This window comes from Pseudophryne corroboree, chromosome 11, assembly GCF_028390025.1.
Source record: "Pseudophryne corroboree isolate aPseCor3 chromosome 11, aPseCor3.hap2, whole genome shotgun sequence".
Classification (NCBI taxonomy): Eukaryota; Metazoa; Chordata; class Amphibia; order Anura; family Myobatrachidae; genus Pseudophryne; species Pseudophryne corroboree.
In genome coordinates, this window is record NC_086454.1 from 190,822,384 (window position 1) to 190,846,605 (window position 24,222).

Genomic DNA, 24,222 nt, shown 5'->3' on the forward strand with positions numbered 1-24,222 from the left:
GAGCCACACATCCTGTGGTCCTGGGCCTTCCATGGCTCCGTCTTCACAATCCTACAATTGATTGGACGACTACGCAAATCCTGGCATGGGGTTCCTCCTGTGCTGAGACATGTTTGTTTAAAGTGTTGCCTGTCTGTTCTTCCTCCCCCAGGTCGTCTGATGTTCCACCTCCTCCATATCAAGATTTCACGGATGTGTTCAGTAAAGCTTCTGCTGATATCCTTCCTCCTCATAGAGAATGGGACTGCCCGATTGATCTCGTTCCAGGGAAGGTTCCACCTCGAGGCCGAACTTATCCGTTGTCTCTGCCCGAGACGCATTCTATGGAGGAATACATTAAAGAGAACCTAGCAAAGGGGTTCATTCGACCTTCTTCTTCTCCAGCCGGCGCAGGCTTCTTTTTTGTAAAAAAGAAGGATGGTGGTCTGCGGCCGTGCATCGACTACAGAGGTTTGAACGACATTACCATCAATAACCGCTATCCTTTACCCCTGATTACTGAGCTCTTTGACAGAGTTAGCGGAGCTACCATCTTTACAAAGCTGGACTTGAGAGGTGCATACAATCTCATCCGGATCCGTGAGGGTGACGAGTGGAAGACCGCATTTAACACCCGTGACGGACATTATGAGTACCTCGTCATGCCCTTCGGATTGAGCAATGCTCCAGCTGTCTTCCAGCATTTCGTCAATGAGATCTTCAGAGACATTCTATACCGTCATGTCGTGGTCTATCTAGATGATATCCTCATTTTTGCCAACAATTTAGAGGAACATCGTTTTTGGGTAAAGGAGGTTCTGTCCCGTCTCCGTGTCAATCATCTCTATTGCAAATTAGAGAAATGCGTCTTTGAAGTCAAGTCCATTCCGTTTCTAGGGTACATTGTGTCCGGTTCCGGACTAGAGATGGATCCTGAGAAACTACAAGCAATCCAGAATTGGCCGGTACCCTTAACCCTCAAAGGGGTCCAGAGGTTCTTAGGGTTCGCCAATTATTACCGAAAGTTTATACGAGACTTTACCACCATTGTGGCGCCTATTACTGCTTTCACCAAGAAGGGTGCTAACCCGTCCAAGTGGTCTGAAGAAGCCATGCAAGCTTTTCATCTTTTAAAACAGAGGTTCATCTCTGCGCCTGTCCTGAAACAGCCTGACATCGACTCTCCTTTCATCTTAGAGGTGGATGCCTCCTCCGTTGGAGTAGGAGCGGTGTTATCTCAGAGGGCTAAAGATGGCCATTTACATCCTTGCAGTTTCTTCTCACGGAAGTTCTCCCCAGCGGAGCGCAACTATGCCATTGGCGACCAGGAGTTGCTAGCTATCAAGCTCGCTCTAGAGGAGTGGAGATATCTGTTGGAGGGAGCTTCTCATTCAATCACCATCCTTACAGACCACAAGAACCTTCTATATCTGAAAGGCGCACAATGTCTCAACCCTCGTCAGGCCAGATGGGCACTTTTCTTTTCCAGGTTCGACTTTAAACTCCAGTTCTGTCCGGGCTCTCAGAATCGCAAGGCCGGTGCCCTTTCCCGCTCATAGGAGCAAGAAAATGAGTCAGAGTCTTCAGACAAGCATCCTATTATAAATCCGTTGGCATTCTCCACGGTAGGGATGGACTCTACGCCCCCATCAGGGAAAAGTTTTGTGAAGCCGACACTAAGGAAGAAGCTCATGCATTGGGCCCATGCTTCCCGCTTTGCCGGACATACAGGTATCCAAAAAACCCTGGAGTTTATCTCTAGGTCCTATTGGTGGCCAACTCTGAAAAAGGACGTTTTGGAGTTTATTGCATCTTGCCCAAAGTGTGCTCAACATAAAGTATCCCGCCAGTCGCCTGCGGGGCAACTGGTTCCACTATCTGTTCCCCGTCGACCATGGACCCATTTGTCGATGGATTTTATTACAGATTTGCCCATGTGCAACAAGTTTAATACCATCTGGGTGGTAGTTGACCGGTTCACCAAGATGGCACACTTCATTCCTCTCACCGGTCTTCCGTCAGCTTCCAAGTTGGCTCAAGTGTTCATACAAGAGATCTTTCGACTCCACGGTCTTCCAGAAGAAATTATCTCAGATCGAGGAGTTCAATTCACAGCCAAATTCTGGCGAAGTTTATGTCAAGTCCTCCAAGTCAAGCTAAAGTTTTCCACGGCTTACCATCCTCAGACCAATGGTCAAACTGAGAGGGTGAATCAGGACTTGGAGTCCTTCCTCCGCATCTATGTGTCCTCCTCTCAAGATGACTGGGTTCAATTACTTCCCTGGGCCGAGTTCTGTCATAACAACCAGTATCATTCTTCATCTTCTTCAACACCATTCTTCACCAACTTTGGATTCCACCCTAAAGTCCCTGAGTTCCAACCGCTTCCAGCAACTTCTGTTCCCGCAGTGGATATCACCTTGCATCAGTTTGCCAATATCTGGAAGAGCGTACGATCAGCTCTGCTCAAGGCATCGTTCAGGTACAAGAAGTTTGCGGATAAGAAGCGTCGAGCAGTTCCTGCTCTCAAGGTGGGTGATCGGGTATGGTTATCCACGAAGAATTTGAGGTTAAGAGTTCCCAGTATGAAGTTTGCACCTCGCTACATCGGTCCTTTTAAAATTGATCAAGTCATCAATCCTGTTGCTTACAGACTCCAGTTGCCTCCCTTCTTAAAGATACCCAGGACATTCCATGTTTCCCTGTTGAAACCGCTAATCTTGAATCGGTTTCATTCCTCACTTCCTCCAACTCCGAAAGTCCAAACTCAACGAGGCGTTGAGTATGAAGTAGCCAAGATCCTGGACTCACATCACCGTTACGGTCAACTTCAGTATCTTATTGACTGGAAGGGTTATGGCCCTGAGGAACGTTCATGGACCAATGCTTCTGATGTCCATGCTCCTGCCTTGGTCCGGAGATTCCATTCCAAGTTTCCTCAAAAGCCAAAGAAGTGTCCTGGGGCCACTCCTAAAGGGGGGGGTGCTGTCACGATCCGGGTATCTGGACGCCATTTCTTACCTATCAGATGCCTCCTAAGGCTGGCTCAGCGCTCCAGGACCGGATCCCATCTGTCATCCTGATGTGCACATTCCCGCATCCTCTCCTGTCTCTCTGGACGCAGTCACAGTAACGCCTTATACATCTGGCATGGCGTCTCCCGCGGCCTCCGCCGCCGTCCCTGAGCTTCTGCATTCAGAGTGGCGATTACGCCAGCCGCGGCCTCCGCTGTGTCCGCGTGGTCGGATGTGCATCTGTCAGCCTGGCGTCTCCTGTCTCTGGTGGCCGGCGCCGCCATTGCTGTTTTCCAGACCACATGGATTGCAATCCAAACTTCCCTCCAAGTGTCTGCATGGGCGCAGCCATCTTGGATTCTGTCAGCTGATCATTCCTACCAATCCGTTGTCAGTATTATTAATTTGCATAATTGCCTAGCCAATGCCTTCCTTGCTGCAGGTATAAATAGGTTGTGCCTGAGCAAGGAAGGCGTCAGTGCTTTGGTTGTCAAACCTAGTTCCAGTTTGTCTCTCTCCTGTGATTGTCTTCCAGGTTCCAGCTCCTGTCTCCAGACTTCTGCTATAGAGACCCGCACCAGCATTCCATCTGCGGTGTAGCCTGACTCTCCGATCCATTCTGGACTCACCTGTTTCCAGCTTCAACAATCACTTGCTTCCAGCCCAGCTTCCAGCAGTGTACAGCTTCTCTTAAAGGGCCGGTGTCCTTTCTGCAGTTTACCTCTCTCCACCGGTATTATTATTTCTCCGTTCTCAAATTCTACATTTCATCCATATTGCATCGCTCTCAAGCCTCATTTATTATTTAACTGGTTCCAGCCAGTATCCACTCTGTGCCAACACCTGTCTGGTTCTAACCAGTACCCACAGCAGCATTTTATCTTCAGCAGTCCAGCTTTCCCTGGAACACCAGCTGGTACGACCCTGGGCTTTCTGCATTGCTACAGTTGAGCCTGGTAAGGACTTTCCAACTTGCAGATAATAAGAACTGTCTCATACCACCAGAGCTCTGTGGCCCCTGCCACCCTGTAGTACCCAGGAACTGTATTATTATTTCTCTGCTGATTTTTATGTTTCTTTACTGCTACTGTGATGCATGGAGTTTGTCAGAAATAAACATCATTGACTTTTATTCCTGGTTGTCGTGGTCACGCCTTCGGGCAATTCTTCTATATGTCTAGGGGTCTGATACAACCTGCCAGGTTCCATTACACCTCAGCCCCTACAACTGAGGCTGCCTCCCGTCAGCTCAGGCCCTCAGTTGTGACAAATACCTAAGAAGGTGGGATATGGTTTGTATATTTCAACTGTATAGTGAATAATTATACGAAGTTACACACTCCATCGATGGGAGAAATATGTGATGTTGAGTGTTAACAGGAGGAGAGTCAACCTAAAAAAAACAAAGACATAGAAAGTGTGTCTATAAAAAGAAATTATAGTTTTCAAACCAAAGGCTTGTAATCCTTGTGTTTGTCCATCATGATATCAGACATAATGCACACACCAGGTCTCATCAGGTACTAGCACAGGCCTAATTGATAGCCACACACCCCCCGCTCCTGATTGGACATCACCTAGTTTTAAACAACACCAGCACCCGGTTACAGGGTGTCTCACTGAGGAAGCCAGAAAGCGAAACAGCTGTCTGAGGCTCAGTGCAGTGCAGCCGGAGCCATACACCCTGACATCCACGCGTACTCTCAGGTACTTTTCACTTTGAGTGACAGCCGGCGGGACCGCATGGTGGGTAACGGGTCCTGCAATACCTTGCGGCATCAGGACCGTTACTACCATTAGGGTCCCAGCACTGTCACCTAACTACTTTCTTCCAGGCACTATAGGCGTAAGGAAGGTACCGCTCACCTGGCATCAATGTATACACATATGCAAGGAAGCAGCATACATTCAAAAGGGGATTGGTGCTCTTTATTTTCATCTTATTGATACTATGTTTCTTAAATCTTTTTTCGATGCTAAGGAGAACTCAGAGGACCCCCTGCGCTTTTACATCAGGGTGCCCGAGGGTGATCTTTTCAAAAGCAGAAGCATTCTCTCTGTTTCCAACCCTTAGGTGCAGATGGGACACGCTCATTTACTGTATTAATGCATGTCACACAGTAAACAGAAGCCACCCCACTGCATCAATGATAGGAGTGCCTTTTCTTCCCCCTTTCTGCAATTTGTACCAGCTCATTCATATGCTCCTTACCTCTTTAAGCCATCTTTTTACATACACGTATTAGAGGATATGTTAGATGTATACACTGTTATACTGATTTCTGAATATCAATATGATGGTTACATATGAGGAGCAAGACTGATACATTTATTGCTACAGTGTGTTCTTGAGGCATACTAGATATTTCTGCCCAGACAACAAATTCAATCAGCAATAACCTGCCAATACCGGAGACGCGGATCAGGGTGTTATATATAGTGGACATTTTTTACCAAGAAATTACCAATTCTACTAAAAATAGGCTTACCGGTACACTGCACTGAGAAAATCAATAGTATTTGCACTAAGACAATTACAGGATCATTTTTTACTCATATTATGGAGATTTATATCCTAGATCTTGAATAATTATTAGAATATTTCGCTACTACCTCTCTGAGGGAACATATGATATGCAATCGATGGGGAGATTGTATGTGCTATGAAGTTTGGACACATACTAATCAACACTGTTATTGTTACTTATATTCTACGCCAGTAGCATCCATTACAACAGGCTGACATTTATGGTAAATCTATCTATAGGGCTACCGCTTCTTTATTCAGCCGACTATATCATCCTACAATTTGTCTCCTCTTGTTAGGGGACTGTCAATGCTTATTATTGCAGGAATTATTGTCAGGATCAATAACATTGACCCTGACCAGGTCACGTGTATCTCCCCATGGTGTGTTCATACCACGCGTAAATTTAGGCATGGTTTTTTTGTTGTTGTTTGTTTTTTTGTGAATTCTGGTATTTATGTGTATATGTTCATGTCCTAGTCTTGGTTTGTGGCAACATTTTTTTAATGATAATCAATAAAAGTTATATTTTATGTAATATCTTTCAATGAGTACCCCCCAAAAAACGAGAGTCTCTTTTTCTTCTTTTGTGGTACACTATTGCTTACTCTCAGGGGTGCACCTCCACATGAGTTATTGTTATAGTACCCTTCAGTGAAGGAGGTAATTTCAAACTATTGTGGTTTTTCCAATTCATTCAGTGGTATATTATATCTCACCACCAGTGCTCAAGTTTCCCCCATCCCTTTCCTCCCCCCATATTAAAACTTGGAGATTCAGAGCAGCTACACTTTATTTATTACAGCCTGCCCTCTGACACCCTATGTCGCAGTCTGCACTCTGAACCCTCCCTACCTGTCGCAGCCTGCCCTCTCCTTACTTGTCGCAGCCTGCCCTCTGACCCCTACTTACCTGTCACAGCCTGCCCTCTGACCCCTACTTACCTGTCGCAGCCTGCCCTCTGACGCCTCCTTACCTGTCAGCCTGCCCTCTGACCCCTCCTTACCTGTCAGCCTGCACTCTGACCCCTACTTACCTGTCGCAGCCTATCCTCAGAACCCTCCCTGCCTGTCGCAGCCGGCCTTCTGCGCTTGTGCGGCAGCCGCATTGCATGACAGGGACACACGGCAAAGACAGGGACATCGACGAAAGCAATCACAGCCGTGATCGCAAGAATATTGACAGGCGGAAAGGCATTCCAGGGCGGATACTCACTGTTTTCTGGGAGTGGTGAGTCCAACGCAGGCTTGTCCAGGCGTCTGCAGGGCGGGTGTCTGACGTAAACTCCGGGACCAGTCACGCTGAAGACATCGCAGCCGGTGAGTATGTCAGGACGGACCTGCTTAGAAACTGCAAAAAATCTTTTTGCATAGCAGCGCTGCACATAGCAGAAACTGCAAAAAATCCCTCCCCCATAGGCGGTGACTAATTGATCGCACGGGCTGCAAAAAGCAGCTTTGTGCGATCAACTCGGAATGAGGGCCAATGTCTGTGGGCTTTTTATACCCCCATAGGAGCAAATGTATTGGGGATATATATATATATATACATACACAGTATAAAAATATATACTGAATTGGGGGTTCTATTGTTTGGCAACGTCTCTTCCTTATGAGATCTTTTGCGCGCACTGTCCCATTACAAAGTTTGTCTCATCAAGGGGGCGCAAAAATCTACATTTGCTTACCAAAAGAATTAAGCTCAGTCTGGCCCTACGTAGTTTCATCCTCCCGGCTCAGCCCATGCACCTCCCGCACTCTCTCTCTTTTGCCGCTCATGCTCTCCTCCCGTACCGCACTCTCAATCATCTTGTAACACTGCAGCCACGCCAATGCCACAGGCCCAGGCAGCGTTCCTCTCAGGAGGAAGAGATGCCATCAGCGGACACAGCTGAGACAGTTCAGCAGAGACTGCTACTGAGATACTAAGTCACCACTCACTGAGTACTGCAGGGGAAAGAGAGGGGCCCAGGCATACATACATATATATATATATATATATATATATAATTTATCTGAGCCAAGCATTCAGTAGTTACCGGAGTGTACCTGCAATATATTCTGAATGCTTGGCTTTTATTATTTCTAACTTACTGTATTTGACAAGGCCAGCCAGGGGAAATAACATGTACCGTGTGGCATAATGTGAATTTGGCTCATACTGTGTGACATAATGTGAATTTGGGCTCATGCATTGTAACGTAATGTGAATTTGGCTCATACTGTGTGGTGTAATGTGAATTTCGGCTCATACTGTGTGGTGCAATGTGAATTTCGGCTCATACTGTGTGGCATAATGTGGATTTTGGCTCATACTGTGTGGCATAATGTGGATTTCGGCTCATACTGTGTGGCTTAATGAGGATTTTGGCTCATACTGTGTGGCATAATGTGGATTTCGCCTCATACTGTGTGGCATAATGTTGATTTCGGCTCATACTGTGTGGCATAATGTGGATTTTGGCTCATACTGTATGGCATAATGTGGATTTCGGCTCATACTGTGTGGCATAATGTGGATTTCGCCTCATACTGTGTGGCATAATGTGAATAAAGGGCACTACTGTCAATAGCTGGTGAGCATGGGGACATGTGTGACAAACGCTGGTGTCATACAGAGGAGGAGTGTGATGGCATAGAAAGAGGCAGATGTGGCTGTGATGGAACATGTGTATATTTTAAACTGTACTTTTGTTATATTAAAACTCAAATGTTCGGCCCTCTAAATCTCCCATACTTTTCAGAATGTCCCACTCAAAATTAGGGTGTATGTGCTTGGGCGTGCAAAGGGTGGAGTGTGGGTGGTACATATGCACCTCAGCCCACCACTCTCTACTTCCGCCACTGGGTCAGGGATATATTGGGGAAGTGTAGGCAGCAATGGGGTGCAGCGGCAGCTAGGACTCAGGGTTATGCCGTAGCGGACAGTCAGTACTAGCTGGTGGTCACACCATTATGTTTCATTTTATTTCTCTGGGGTGTATTATATCTACTTTATTATTAGGAACTAGGAAGAAATTAGATTAAGCCATGTGATTTTACTGAGAGAATGTTAAATTGTGCTAGACAAGTCCCTGGGCGGTGTTGGACACGCCCAAAAGGTGGTGCTATACACACCCAAAAGGCGGTGCTAGACACACCCAAAAGGCAGTGCTAGACACACCCCTCCTGTAGTGCACCCCCTAATAAAATTAGCTGTGCACGCCTATGGTTTGACATCTGATCCAATCCGATGTCCTGTGCGCCTGGGGCTGAGTCGGTGGTCGGACGTGCTGCACATGGGATAAATCAGAATTGCAGCCATCAGGTGCACATAGCGGCTAGTTTTTTAGCACCTGCGATATATCACATACGATTTCTCAGATGTCTTTACTTGAATGGCTTTTCTCTGGACGCTCCCACCCACCCACACAGCAGCAGAATGCGCTATATCGTATGCGATAAATCGCATGTAAAAATGACACATCAAGTACCAAATCGGATGGAAGATCTGCCGGTGGTGTTCAATGGAAACTGCATCCGAGTTGTGCCTCAGACAAGTCGCAGTAATGTATGGGGGCCTTAAGAAGGCACATGGTATTTATTTAAAAATACATTTTAAAAAAGCAACTCATGAGCATCATTTAAACGTAAGTAAAAAGTAGACATTTCAAGGGGAGAATTCGACTATAAGTGCCAGAATGCCTGTGATTGCCCGGGTATTCTAGAGCAGTGGTTCTCAAACTTTCTTGGTTCAGAGCACCCTTAGGGTCTGAGAATTTTTTGCAGCACCCCTAGATGCCAAACTCTGAAAGTTTGGGACAAAGGTGTCAGACCGTAGTCCCATTGATAATAATGGGATCTGCGATCTTCAGTGCGAATGAGCCTTCTGCAGGAAATTTCAGTGATATCTCCTGCATTAGGCTGTTAGCACATAGCAATAATGCATAACATTATACAAAAACTGCTATTTCTACATAATTTTATGAAACAAATGCTTGGCACATAGGCCCGTAACCTGAAACAAAACTCTCAGAGCTGTCACCCAGGTATGGAAGCTATAACACAAGATTGTACTCAACTGCCATCCCCAGGTTTCTCTGTGTCTCTTCTGACCAGCTGCCAGCAGGAGAGGAGGATGAAGTTAAGTGGTAAAGAGGACAGAAGTGTAAGAAAAGGGGTGGAATGAAAAAGGGCTTGGGGGAAGGGGAACACATAACACACAAATTGGGGCCTGGGAGGGAGTTCATGGCATGGTGAAACACACACACATTCACTGGGCCTTGGGCATTGGGGACATGGTCACACACACAGTGGGACCTGGGAGGGTGGCATGTTGATACACATACTGGGAGGGGGCATGGTAACACACACTCACTGGGACCTGGCAACTGGCAGGGGGGCATGTTGATACACAAACTGTCATGGTGACACACACACTGTGTCCTGAAGGAGGTGGGGTGACATAGTGACACACACACACATACACACACACTGGAGTTTGGGGGGCATGGTCATACCTGTGAGGGACACACTTTGGCCTGTGGGAAGTAAGGAAGAAAGAAGTACAGTATTAGGAAGCTGGGGCAAAGCAGCTCTGTAAAGGAGGAGCTCATCACAGGAAGCACAGGATCTGCAGAGAAGGAGCTGTGCTCCCTATGGAAACAGAGTCCAGCAGAGTCCTCATAGCCCAGAATGTGACCAATTGCAGGTCTAAGAGTGGAGGTGCTTCTGGTCATCTGCTCCCCACTCCTTATTCAACAAATCTGATAGGCAGCTGCGTTGGGGGGAGAAGATGAGAGGCAGGCACGGCAATCCATCACTGCCAGAGCCCCTCCCAGCTCTCACTTGCAGCCTCCACTCCGCCCACATCACGCACGCTACTATCTGATCACCAAAGTGGCAATGCGTGCTCTGCACTTGATCATTTTAAGCGCCTACCTCATTTTAGTACTGCAGCCGGCTGATAGGCAGACATATGGCAGGAGACTGGTTCTCCTGACAGCGGCACCCCTGTAGGTGCGCTGTGGCGCAGTTTGGGAAACGCTGTTCTAGAGTGTTTTGACACTTATAGGACAAGTAGTGCCAGCTATTATAGCTAAAGAAAAAAAAACCTCATGTTTATTTTAATTTGCTCTCACCCATGCCCATATTTTCATTTCTATTCCACACCGGACTATAGTAGAGCTGTCCACCGATCCCATGTTTTGATTTTGGTTTTGGTATTGGATCTGTTTCTCATGTTTTGGATCTGTATTTGGTTTTGCCAAAACTACCCTTGCGTGTTTTGGTTTTGGATCTGTATTTTTTTTTTTTTTTACAAAAATCATAAAAACAGATAAAATCCCATAATTTGTAGTGATGAGCACCGGAAATTTTTCGGGTTTTGGTTTTGGGTTCGGTTCCGCGGCCGTGTTTTGGGTTCGAACGCGTTTTGGCAAAACCTCACCGAATTTTTTTTGTCGGATTCGGGTGTGTTTTGGATTCGGGTGTTTTTTTCAAAAAACCCTAAAAAACAGCTTATATCATAGAATTTGGGGGTCAGTTTGATCCCAAAGTATTATTAACCTCAATAACCATAATTTCCACTCATTTTCAGTCTATTCTGAACACCTCACACCTCACAATATTATTTTTAGTCCTAAAATTTGCACCGAGGTCGCTGGATGGCTAAGCTAAGCGACCCAAGTGGCCGACACAAACACCTGGCCCATCTAGGAGTGGCACTGCAGTGTCACGCAGGATGGCCCTTCCAAAAAACACTCCCCAAACAGCACATGACGCAAAGAAAAAAAGAGGCGCAATGAGGTAGCTGTGTGAGCAAGCTAAGCGACCCTAGTGGCCGACACAAACACCTGGCCCATCTAGGAGTGGCACTGCAGTGTCACGCAGGATGGCCCTTCCAAAAAACACTCCCCAAACAGCACATGACGCAAAGAAAAAAAGAGGCGCAATGAGGTAGCTGTGTGAGTAAGCTAAGCAACCCTAGTGGCCGACACAAACACCTGGCACATCTAGGAGTGGCACTGCAGTGTCACGCAGGATGGCCCTTCCAAAAAACACTCCCCAAACAGCACATGACGCAAAGAAAAAAAGAGGCGCAATGAGGTAGCTGTGTGAGTAAGCTAAGCGACCCTAGTGGCCGACACAAACACCTGGCCCATCTAGGAGTGGCACTGCAGTGTCACGCAGGATGGCCCTTCCAAAAAACACCCCCCAAACAGCACATGACGCAAAGAAAAATGAAAGAAAAAAGAGGTGCAAGATGGAATTGTCCTTGGGCCCTCCCACCCACCCTTATGTTGTATAAACAGGACATGCACACTTTAACCAACCCATCATTTCAGTGACAGGGTCTGCCACACGACTGTGACTGAAATGACGGGTTGGTTTGGACCCCCACCAAAAAAGAAGCAATTAATCTCTCCTTGCACAAACTGGCTCTACAGAGGCAAGATGTCCACCTCATCATCATCCTCCGATATATCACCGTGTACATCCCCCTCCTCACAGATTATCAATTCGTCCCCACTGGAATCCACCATCTCAGCTCCCTGTGTACTTTGTGGAGGCAATTGCTGCTGGTGAAAGTCTCCACGGAGGAATTGATTATAATTCATTTTAATGAACATCATCTTCTCCACATTTTCTGGATGTAACCTCGTACGCCGATTGCTGACAAGGTGAGCGGCGGCACTAAACACTCTTTCGGAGTACACACTTGTGGGAGGGCAACTTAGGTAGAATAAAGCCAGTTTGTGCAAGGGCCTCCAAATTGCCTCTTTTTCCTGCCAGTATAAGTACGGACTGTCTGACGTGCCTACTTGGATGCGGTCACTCATATAATCCTCCACCATTCTTTCAATGGGGAGAGAATCATATGCAGTGACAGTAGACGACATGTCCATAATCGTTGTCAGGTCCTTCAGTCCGGACCAGATGTCAGCATCAGCAGTCGCTCCAGACTGCCCTGCATCACCGCCAGCGGGTGGGCTCGGAATTCTGAGCCTTTTCCTCGCACCCCCAGTTGCGGGAGAATGTGAAGGAGGAGATGTTGACAGGTCGCGTTCCGCTTGACTTGACAATTTTGTCACCAGCAGTTCTTTGAACCCGAGCAGACTTGTGTCTGCCGGAAAGAGAGATCCAAGGTAGGTTTTAAATCTAGGATCGAGCACGGTGGCCAAAATGTAGTGCTCTGATTTCAACAGATTGACCACCCGTGAATCCTTGTTAAGCGAATTAAGGGCTCCATCCACAAGTCCCACATGCCTAGCGGAATCGCTCTGTGTTAGCTCCTCCTTCAATGTCTCCAGCTTCTTCTGCAAAAGCCTGATGAGGGGAATGACCTGACTCAGGCTGGCAGTGTCTGAACTGACTTCACGTGTGGCAAGTTCAAAAGGTTGCAGAACCTTGCACAACGTTGAAATCATTCTCCACTGCGCTTGAGACAGGTGCATTCCACCTCCTATATCGTGCTCAGTTGTATAGGCTTGAATGGCCTTTTGCTGCTCCTCCAACCTCTGAAGCATATAGAGGGTTGAATTCCATCTCGTTAGCACTTCTTGCTTCAGATGATGGCAGGGCAGGTTCAGGCGTTTTTGGTGGTGCTCCAGTCTTCTGTACGTGGTGCCTGTACGCCGAAAGTGTCCCGCAATTCTTCTGGCCACCGACAGCATCTCTTGCACGCCCCTCTCGTTTTTTAAATAATTCTGCACCACCAAAATCAAGGTATGTGCAAAACATGGGACGTGCTGGAATTTGCCCAGATTTAATGCACACACAATATTGCTGGCGTTGTCCGATGCCACAAATCCACAGGAGAGTCCAATTGGGGTAAGCCATTCTGCGATGATCTTCCTCAGTTGCCGTAAGAGGTTTTCAGCTGTGTGCCTCTTCTGGAAAGCGGTGATACAAAGCTTAGCCTGCCTAGGAAAGAGTTGGCGTTTGCGAGATGCTGCTACTGGTGCCGCCGCTGCTGTTCTTGCGGCGGGAGTCAATACATCTACCCAGTGGGCTGTCACAGTCATATAGTCCTGAGTCTGCCCTGCTCCACTTGTCCACATGTCCGTGGTTAAGTGGACATTGGGTACAACTGCATTTTTTAGGACACTGGTGAGTCTTTTTCTGAGGTCTGTGTACATTTTCGATATCGCCTGCCTAGAGAAATGGAACCTAGATGGTATTTGGTACCGGGGACACAGTACCTCCAACAAGTCTCTAGTTGCCTCTGCAGTAATGATGGATACCGGAACCACGTTTCTCACCGCCCAGGATGCCAAGGCCTCAGTTATCCACTTTGCAGCAGGATGACTGCTGTGATATTTCATCTTCCTCGCAAAGGACTGTTGGACAGTCAATTGCTTGGTGGAAGTAGTAAAAGTGGTCTTACGAGTACGACTTCCCCTCTGGGATGACCATCGACTCCCAGCAGCAACAACAGCAGCGCCAGCAGCAGTAGGCGTTACACGCAAGGATGCATCGGAGGAATCCCAGGCAGGAGAGGACTCGTCAGAATTGCCAGTGGCAGTGACATGGCCTGCAGGACTATTGGCATTCCTGGGGAAGGAGGAAATTGACACTGAGGGAGTTGGTGGGGTGGTTTGCGTGAGCTTGGTTACAAGAGGAAGGGATTTACTGGTCAGTGGACTGCTTCCGCTGTCGCCCAAAGTTTTTGAACTTGTCACTGACTTATGATGAATGCGCTGCAGGTGACGTATAAGGGAGGATGTTCCGAGGTGGTTAACGTCCTTACCCCTACTTATTACAGCTTGACAAAGGCAACACATGGCTTGACAAATGTTGTCCGCATTTCTGTTGAAATACTTCCACACCGAAGAGCTGATTTTTTTGGTATTTTCACCAGGCATGTCAATGGCCCTATTCCTCCCACGGACAACAGGTGTCTCCCCGGGTGCCTGACTTAAACAAACCACCTCACCATCAGAATCCTCCTGGTCAATTTCCTCCCCAGCGCCAGCAACACCCATATCCTCCTCATCCTGGTGTACTTCAACACTGACATCTTCAATCTGACTATCAGGAACTGGACTGCGGGTGCTCCTTCCAGCACTTGCAGGGGGCGTGCAAATGGTGGAAGGCGCATGCTCTTCACGTCCAGTGTTGGGAAGGTCAGGCATCGCAAACGACACAATTGGACTCTCCTTGTGGATTTGTGATTTCGAAGAACGCACAGTTCTTTGCTGTGCTTTTGCCAGCTTGAGTCTTTTCATTTTTCTAGCGAGAGGCTGAGTGCTTCCATCCTCATGTGAAGCTGAACCACTAGCCATGAACATAGGCCAGGGCCTCAGCCGTTCCTTGCCACTCCGTGTGGTAAATGGCATATTGGCAAGTTTACGCTTCTCCTCCGATAATTTTATTTTAGATTTTTGAGTCCTTTTTTTACTGATATTTGGTGTTTTGGATTTTACATGCTCTGTACTATGACATTGGGCATCGTCCTTGGCAGACGACGTTGCTGGCATTTCATCGTCTCGGCCATGACTAGTGGCAGCAGCTTCAGCACGAGGTGGAAGTCGATCTTGATCTTTCCCTATTTTTGGAACCTCAACATTTTTGTTCTCCATATTTTAATAGGCACAACTAAAAGGCACCTCAGGTAAACAATGGAGATGGATGGATACTAGTATACTTATGGATGGACGAGCGACTGCCGACACAGAGGTAGCTACAGCCGTGGACTACCGTACTGCGTCTGCTGCTAATATAGATTGGATGATAATGATATAAAAAATATATATATATCACTACTGCAGCCGGACAGGTATATATTATATAATGACGGACCTGCTGGACACTGTCAGCTCAGCACTGCAGATTCCTAAAGTAAGCTACTATTATCAAGAAGATAGAAAAAAAAAAAACACCACAGGTAGGTGGTATACAATTATGGATGGACGAGCGACTGCCGACACAGAGGTAGCTACAGCCGTGGACTACCGTACTGCGTCTGCTGCTAATACAGACTGGATGATAATGATATAAAAAATATATATATATATCACTACTGCAGCCGGACAGGTATATATTATATAATGACGGACCTGCTGGACACTGTCAGCTCAGCACTGCAGACTCCTAAAGTAAGCTACTAGTATCAAGAAGATAGAAAAAAAAAAACACCACAGGTAGGTGGTATACAATTATGGATGGACGAGCGACTGCCGACACAGAGGTAGCTATAGCCGTGGACTACCGTACTGCGTCTGCTGCTAATATAGACTGGATGATAATGAGATATAAAATATATATATATCACTACTGCAGCCGGACAGGTATATATTATATAATGACGGACCTGCTGGACACTGTCAGCTCAGCACTGCAGACTCCTAAAGTAAGCTACTAGTATCAAGAAGATAGAAAAAAAAAAAAAAAACACCACGGGTAGGTGGTATACAATTATGGATGGACGAGCGACTGCTGACACAGAGGTAGCTACAGCCGTGGACTACCGTACTGCGTCTGCTGCAGTGCTAATATAGACTGGATGATAATGATATAAAAAATATATATATATCACTACTGCAGCCGGACAGGTATATATTATATAATGACGGACCTGCTGGACACTGTCAGCAGAATGCGTTTATAGAATAAAAACACCACACGACGAGTGTTTAACTTTTTCAGGCAGACAATCACAATATACTGGTGGTCAGTGGTCAGTCACACTTGCACTCTGGCAGCAAAAGTGTGCACTGTTAAAATATGTACTGCTATAACTGCTCCCCAGTCTCCCCCACAATTAAGCTGTGTGAGCAGTGAGCACTCAGCACAGTCAGATATACAGTTTTACATAGATGATGCAGCACACTGAGGGCACACTGAGGCTGAGCACAGATATGGTATGTGACTGTGTCACACTGTGTATCGTTTTTTTTCAGGCAGAGAACGGATTAATTAAACTGGTGGTCACTGGTCACACTATCAGCAAGTAGTACTCCTAATATGCTCCCCAAAATTAGTAAATCAAGTGTCTCTACTACTCTCTAGTCTACTCTAAACGGAGAGGACGCCAGCCACGTCCTCTCCCTATCAATCTCAATGCACGTGTGAAAATGGCGGCGACGCGCGGCTCCTTATATAGAATCCGAGTCTCGCGATAGAATACGAGCCTCGCGAGAATCCGACAGCGGGATGATGACGTTCGGGCGCGCTCGGGTTAACCGAGCAAGGCGGGAAGATCCGAGTCTGCCTCGGACCCGTGTAAAAAGCGTGAAGTTCGGGGGGGTTCGGTTTCCGAGAAACCGAACCCGCTCATCACTAATAATTTGTACCTGTTTTGGACCTACATTATTAACCTTAACATCGGAGGTCATTCCGAGTTGTTCGCTCGCAAGGCGATTTTAGCAGAGTTGCTCACGCTAAGCCGCCGCCTACTGGGAGTGAATCTTAGCATCTTAAAATTGCGAACGAAGTATTCGCAATATTGCGATTACACACCTCGTAGCAGTTTCTGAGTAGCTTCAGACTTACTCGGCATCTGCGATCAGTTCAGTGCTTGTCGTTCCAGGTTTGACGTCACAAACACTCCCAGCGTTCGCCCAGATACTCCTCCGTTTCTCCGGCCACTCCTGCGTTTTTTCCGGAAACGGTAGCGTTTTTTCCCACACGCCCCTAAAACGGCCTGTTTCCGCCCAGTAACACCCATTTCCTGTCAATCACATTACGATCGCCAGAACGATGAAAAAGCCGTGAGTAAAATTACTATGTGCATAGCAAATTTACTTGGCGCAGTCGAAGTGCGGACATTGCGCATGCGCATTAAGCGGAAAATCGCTGTGATGCGAAGATTTTTACCGAGCGAACAACTCGGAATGAGGGCCTTCATTCATTTACAGAAAATTTTGACCAACTCACAGCTCACAATATTGTTTTCATCCATTTTAGGCCAAAGGCTGCAGTGAGCTGGCCTGTTACTAACTGACAGAGCAGTAGCACAAACACACAACAGATTATAGCACATCTATGAAACATTGCCAGACAGCAGTGGCAGAAATTATAAGTGGTGCAAGATGGTATTGTCCTTGGGGTCATGGCCTAACACAGGAGGAGAGCAGTCACATATTCCCTTGGCTCCTGCTTTAACCATTTAACTGACAATTTTCCCCCCAAAAAAACCACTCTGAAATTTTCGTTCTTTTGTATTGAGTGAATTAGGTGAAGAACAAGAATTTAACCCTATCCAAAATGATTGTAGTTTAAAAAATAAAAATATATATTTTTTATTTTTTTATTTTACAATTATCCCCCCCACAAACATCGGAACATCGCGGCTTTCATTTTGAAAGCCAGAACATCCTACACGTATACAGGGGGGGGGGTCTGGGTGTGGCTTGGGGGTTAATTTACACTCCCCAGCAGCTGCTACTGTCTGCAGCTGCTGGAAGGGGGGGGGGGGGGGTTCCCTGCTGTGCTTACTGATCAGCAGTGATTGGCAGCACGGCAAACACTGGAGGAGGGAGAGTCGGAGGGATGTTTGCCTTCCCTGCCGCTGCTAGCACTGTTTATCTGACTGGTCGCATCCTGTGTGACCAGGTCGGATAAAGCACTTGCAGGCATGGTCGCATCTGATGCGACCATGCCAGGCAAGTGGTTAACACCACCTAATCTACCCTCCTGGCCTGCTTTGTCCCAGCTCTACACCCCAATCACCAGGGCCGGCTCCAGGCATGTTCGAATAGAGCGGCCGCGCAGGGCGCCACCATTAATGGGCGCCGTGCGCTGGCGCCGCCATATTCGTACCTGGAGCCGACCCTGCTGTTCAGCTCTCCCCGGCCTTTAACTGTGGTGCGCGATATGCGCGCTGCGCGGCGCCGGCATCTGACGTCAGACGCCGGCGCCGCGCAGCGCGCATACAGCACACCACCGTTGAAGTCATCCAGACAAGCCTACAGACAGCCACACTCCCCCTCCCCGCAGATCACACCACCGTTGGAAGAGTCCTCCGGTCCCGGCCCGCGCCCTCTGACAGCAGCAGTGCCTCCCTCCCGCGCCGCAGGTATTGTGGGGGGCATTTATGGATCTGTCACTGTGGGGGCATTTATGGATCTGTCACTGGGGGCATATCTGGCACTGTGGGGTCAGCTGCACTGTGGGGGCATTTATGGATCTGTCACTGTGGGGGCATTTACGGATCTGTCACTGTGGGGGCATTTACGGATCTGTCACTGTGGGGGCATATCTGGCACTGTCGGGTCAGCTGCACTGTGGGGGGCATTTATGTATCTGGCACTGTGGGGGCATATCTGCGCTGTGGGGGCATTTATGTATCTGCACTGTGGGGGCATATCTGGCACTGTGGGGTCATCTGCACTGTGGGGGCATTTATGGATCTGTCACTGTGGGGGCATATCTGGCACTGTGGGGTCAGCTGCACTGTGGGGGGCATTTATGTATCTGGCACTGTGGGGGCATATCTGGCACTGTGGGGTCATCTGCACTGTGGGGGCATTTATGGATCTGTCACTGTGGGGGCATTTACGGATCTGTCACTGTGAGGGCATATCTGGCACTGTCGGGTCAGCTGCACTGTGGGGGGCATTTATGTATCTGGCACTGTGGGGGCATATCTGCGCTGTGGGGGCATTTATGTATCTGCACTGTGGGGGCATTTATGTATCTGGCATTGTGGGGGCATTTCTGTATCTGGCACTGTGGGGGCATATCGGCACTGTGGGGGCATTTATGTATCTGGCACTGTGGGGGTATATCTGCACTGTGGGGGCACTTATTTATCTGGCACTGTGGGGGCATTTATTTATCTGCCACTGTGGGGGGCATTTATTTATCTGCCACTGTGGGGGGCATTTATTTATCTGGCACTGTGGGGGCATATCTGGCACTGGGGGCATTTAATGTATCTGGCACTGTGGGGGCATTTATTTATCTGGCACTGTGGGGGGCATTTATTTATCTGGCACTGTGGGGGGCATTTATTTATCTGGCACTGTGGGGGCATATCTGGCACTGGGGGCATTTAATGTATCTGGCACTGTGGGGGCATATCTGGCACTGGGGGCATTAATGTATCTGGCACTGTGGGGGAATATCTGGCACTGGGGGCATTAATGTATCTGGCACTGTGGGGGCATATCTGGCACTGGGAGCATTAATGTATCTGACACTGTGGGGGGCAATAATGTATCTGGCACTGTGTGGGCACTTATGTATCTGGCACTGGGGGCATTTATGCATCTGGCACTGGGGGCATTTATGTATCTGGCCCTGTGGGGGCATATCTGGCACTGTGGGGGCATTTTTATATCTGGCACTGTGGGGACATATCTGGCACTGTGGGGGCATTTTTATATCTGGCACTGTGGGGACATATCTGGCACCGTGGGCATTTTTATATCTGGCACTGTGGGGACATATCTGGCACTGTGGGGGCACTTATGTATCTGGCACTGTGGGGGCACTTATGTATCTGGCACTGTGGGGGCATTTATGTATCTGGCACTGTGGGGGGCATTTATGTATCTGAACTGTGGGTGCATATCTGGCACTGTGTGGCCATTTATGTAGCTGGCACTGCTGGGGGGGGCATGTCACGTGTAGCTGGCACTGCTGGGGGGGCATGTCATGTGTAGCTGGCACTGCTGGGGGGCATGTCACGTGTAGCTGGCACTGCTGGGGAGCATGTCACGTGTAGCTGGCACTGCTGGGGGGCATGTCACGTGTAGCTGGCACTGCTGGGGGGCATGTCATGTAGTGTTCCCGCTAGGCGTCTGTGGCTAGGCAATGTGTCTCAGTGCTCTCCCTGGTGCAATGTGTCTCAGTGCTGTGCCTGGCGCAAAGTGTATAGGAGGTTCTACCTGGTGCAGTGTGTATTAGCTGCACTACTGTGTGGTGTAATGCAAATTGCCACTATTATGTGGCCACGTACCTTCCCCACGAAGTAACTCCCCTTAATTTTTGCTGCGCGCCTTCGGCGCGCACTGTCCATTCTTTGACATATAGGTATGGGAACAACAAGCAGTATGTACATCATTTTGCCCTCCTAACTTAAAAATGTGCCCTCCCTGTGATCAGCACCATGCCCTAAAAAGTGAACACTATCATGTGTAGCTGGCACTGCTGGGGACATGTCAAGTGTAGCTGGCACTGCTGCGGGGCATGTCAAGTGTAGCTGGCACTGCTGCGGGGCATGTCATGTGTAGCTGGCACTGCTGGGGGGCATGTCATGTCTATCTGGCACTGCACATTATGTGTATCTGGCACTATACTGGAGACATTGTGTGTAAGGAACACTACTGTGGCTATGTGTAAGGCTGCTAATTGTGTGAAAATATATTTATAGTTTGATGATATGAAGTTGCGAGGCCACGCCCACTTTTCCAGAGGCCACGCCCACTTTTACGGGAGCGCGTGCGCCTTCGGCGCGCGCATGGGGGGGGGGGGGGGGGGGCGCTTTTACATTTTCTCGCTCAGGGTGCTAGTAGGCCTGGAGCCGGCCCTGCCAATCACCTTTCCTAACCCCCTGCCAAAGACAAGACAGCGCCGCGGAATGCTGTGGAAGCTCCCGCGGGTTGCAGCCTACATATCAGCCTGCAACCGGGGCCTCGATTTTGGCGTCAGCCCGCCCGACTTCCGGAACCTCCGAAACGGTGGCAGACGGGCTTGCCTCACTTCCTCCTGCATGCTCTGCCTTTGTCATCACCCACGGAGGTCCCTGTGCAACCCATAGATGGCTGTCTTGGCTCTGAAGCTCTGCTGGGACTGCTGTAGGCTGCCTCACTGGGAGCTCACATTGATCGGCGGCCATCTTGATAATGCTGCTGCAGGCTGCTACCGTGGAGACTGGTTCCTGTGGAAAAGGCTTCTGCACTGACTACAACGCAGGTATTCTCCACTTCACTGTTTCTTGTGGCTGGTTTATTACAGGATATGCAATTACAGAGGCACAAATACTATTTATTCAGCTCCTGTGTGTAATATCCATCTTTAGCAAATAACCACATCTATATGTCCCTCATCTGGAGCTGAATGTGGTGCAGCCCTGCTATAATTGTGCAGTTATCACAGGAGTAACTGTGCATTACAATATAGTCTCACCCACTGACGCACGACACACTGCTCCATTTTTTTGCGCTGGATTGTACCTCCCCTGCAGCATTTCTCCAGCATACCTGCTGCTTCAGAATGGTCTCCCTCCCCCTCCTCAAGATTGACTGGTGAACTTTTTACTCCATCACTCCCCGCATCCACTTCCCTGGATCCTGAAGCTTTGCTTTTACATTTCTTCATTTTGTTTTTGCCCCCCACTGCAACATTTTTTTTCTCGGACTTGTCCCTATTTGCCCCGTCCATCTTGCATGCTGGTATCCTGTTTTATGTGTGCCTCTATCATGTGCTACCCTACTGGTGAGGAACTGCACTTCTGACCACATAGTTTTCCTTGCTTAGCTCATTTACCGTATACACCATATTTTACTCTGCTGGTCGTTTCTACTATGTGATGTATACTTGCCTCCATGTAGTCCCCAATGCTCCATATCTCACTGCACTCTGTTGCCTAATTTCCCACATGTGACCAACTGAGAACTTTGTACTACACATGTGAGACCCGGAGCGACTCTTTCAATCTACACTCTCTGCGTTCTCCTACCTTTTACCACCACCTCCTTGGCCCACAGCATATATAGGGAAAAATTCTTAGTGACTTCAATTTGAAAATGATCCATTGACCACAACGCGCTGCTCCCTATTATCTAACCAATTTTTGACCCAAGTGCATATTGTGCTCCCTAGCCCTATTTCTTGTAGCTTGTAGATAAGTCGCATGTGTGGTACTGTGTTGAAAGCTTTGGCAAAGTCTAAAAAGATTACATCCACCTCCTTACCTGATCAAGGTTCGCACTTACTGTTTCATAAAAGCCAAGTAAGTTGGTTTGACATGATCTGTCCTTCACAAATCTATGTTGATTCCTTTTAATGACCTTATTGGCTTCAAGGAACTTCTGAATACTATCCCTTAGAATACCTTCCAATACTTTCCCCACTATAGATGTAAGACTAACTGATTTATAATTACCCGGTTCAGCTTCACTTCCCTTTTTGAATATTGGCACTACTTCCGCTATACGCCAGTCTTTGGGAACCATACCTGATATGAATTAATCTTTAAAGACCAAAAATAGTGGTTTTGCAAGTTCAGAGTGAAGCTCCATTAGAACCCTTGGGTGAATTCCATCGGGACCCGGTGACTTATTAATCTTTACATTTTTTAATCGGTCACAGACTACCTCCTCACTTAAATAAGCACTTATCAGTGGGACATTATCATTATTGAGATTGTGTGTTAGTCCATGAATTTGGTCCTCTCTTGTAAATACCGTTGAAAAAAACTAATTAAGTTTGTCCGCTATGTCATTATCATTTTTGATTAAGACTCTCAACTTGTCTTTTAAAGGGCCCACACTCTCCTTCTTTAATCTCTTGCTGTTGATGTATTTAAATAATTTTTGGGGATTCGCTTTGCTTTCCTTTGGTACTAGTTTTTCAGTTTCTACTTTAGCCGCTCTTATTTCTTTTTTGCATATTTTGTTACAGTCCTTATAGTGCTGAAATGACTCCGCATTCCCATCAGATTTGTATTTTTTGAATGCTCGCCTTTCCTTGCCCATAAGTTCCTTTATCTCTTTGTTAAGCCACATTGGTTTGGGATTTTTATTCCTGTTTTTGCTGCTCGTGGGAATAAATTTGAGAGTATTTTTCAACTAGCAGTGATTTTAATACATCCATTTCTCCATAGAATTTTTTCCTTGAAACAAAATTTCCCATTCAATATCCCTTAAAGCTTCCCTCATCGTGTCAAAGTTGGCTTTGCTAAAGTTTAGAGTCCTAGTTGAGCCAGTATAGGACTGCTTATGAAAACGGATATTGAATTTGACCATATTGTGGTCGCTGTTTCCTATGGGCTCCCCTACTATAATATTTGATACCAATTTCCCATTGTTTGTTAATACCAGGTCTAAGATTGCATTGCACCTAGTAGGTTCCTTGATTAAGTTGAACTAAGTAGTTATCATTTAGTGTGTTTAAAAACATTACAGGTTGAGTATCCCATATCCAAATATTCCGAAATACGGAATTTTTTGAGTGAGAGTGAGATAGTGAAACATTTGTTTTCTGATGGTTCAATGCACACAAATGTTTTTTAATACACAAAGTTATAAAAACATTGTATTAAATAACCTTCAGGCTGTGTGTATAAGGTGTATATGAAACATAAATGAATTGTGTGAATGTACACACACTTTGTTTGATGCACAAAGTTATTAAAAATATTGGCTAAAATGACCTTCAGGCTGTGTGTATAAGGTGTATATGAAACATAAATGCATTCTGTGCCTAGACTTAGGTTCCATCACTATGATATCTCATTATGGTATGCAATTATTCCAAAATACGGAAAAATCCGATATCCAAAATACTTCTGGTCCCAAGCATTTTGGATAAAGGATACTAAACTTGTACCCCTAGCAGTCTCACATTAATCGTTTTTCCAATTTATCTCTGGGTAGTTAAAATCTCCCATTACTACTATGTCTACTACTCCTGCTGCTCTTTCAATTTGCTCCAGTAACAATTCCTCATCAGACACATTAATACCAGGTGGCCTGTAGCATACACCCAATACTAACTTTTTTGTTCCTTTACCCCCACATGCAATTTCTACTCATAATGTCTCAACAGTGTC